This window comes from Pundamilia nyererei, unplaced genomic scaffold (assembly GCF_000239375.1).
Source record: "Pundamilia nyererei isolate P.nyererei 1_Seehausen unplaced genomic scaffold, PunNye1.0 scaffold00019, whole genome shotgun sequence".
In the NCBI taxonomy this organism is placed as follows: Eukaryota; Metazoa; Chordata; class Actinopteri; order Cichliformes; family Cichlidae; genus Pundamilia; species Pundamilia nyererei.
In genome coordinates this window covers 1286062-1287126 of record NW_005187420.1, presented here as the reverse complement: position 1 = coordinate 1287126, position 1065 = coordinate 1286062, and positions in this window count along the sequence as shown.

Genomic DNA, 1065 nt, shown 5'->3' with positions numbered 1-1065 from the left:
TGGTGGCTGGTGTTTTTTGTGTCACACCAACCCTCTGCATGTCCTCCCCCAAAAACAGACTGAACACAATGGAAGATCAAAGTTCAGGAGGTCAGGGTTCCTGCGAGGAAAAGGTAGGCTGCTTTCATTTTGTCCGAAGGCTGTTGTTTCCATGCTTCAGGGTGAAATGTCGCACCTACACCTTTGTTCTTCTGTAACACAAGAAAATCAGAATGTACCAAAGTTTTCAGGTGGAAATGTGACAGATTCTGTAGGACTCAATCAATCCTTTGAAGGCCTCGACATTTATGCCAGCTATAATGAGGTATTTTTAAAAAATATGATTTCAGAGTAATTCAGAATTACTGTGACACTGATATTTTAACTTGCTAATCATTTTTAAGAAGCAGAACTGGAAATATCAGTTTTGTATACCATTTTGGTCCAGACTGAAATGTCTTGGCAACTACTGGATTGTCATGAATGTGGCTGTGTGCAGACAGGAAAAGGATCCAAATGCAGACTGAAAGGCAGGACGTGAATTCAAAAATCACAGCTTTATTGCTGGATGCAAAACAATACAAAACTAAACTGGAAAAATCTAATAATAATTTACACAGGGGAACACATAGAGAGGTACACAGCAATAAGGGAGTTCCTCATGGGACTGAGGAAGACACTGGAAGACACTGACATAAATACACAGAGGGATAACCAGGAAGTGAGAACACATGGGGAACACACCTGACACAAATAACCATAACGAGATGCGGGAAGCAAGACCGAACAGAATGAACATGGAAACACGAGACCTTCACAATAAGACAGGAAACAGAGGAACATGATGCAGAAGTGGAGGAGAGGCAGACGAGAGGGAGCGAGGGAACACGGGGGAGAGAGAGCCAAAATGACGGGCCGGGGAAACATAAACCCAGATGCACAGAGGGAGACAGAGGGCAACCACACAAGGAGGAATCTAAATCACAAAAGCTAAACAGAATATAAACTTTAAGAATAACAAGTTCAAGGTTCAAGGTTCAAGGTTCTTTATTTGTCACATGCATAGTTATACAAGTATAACACACA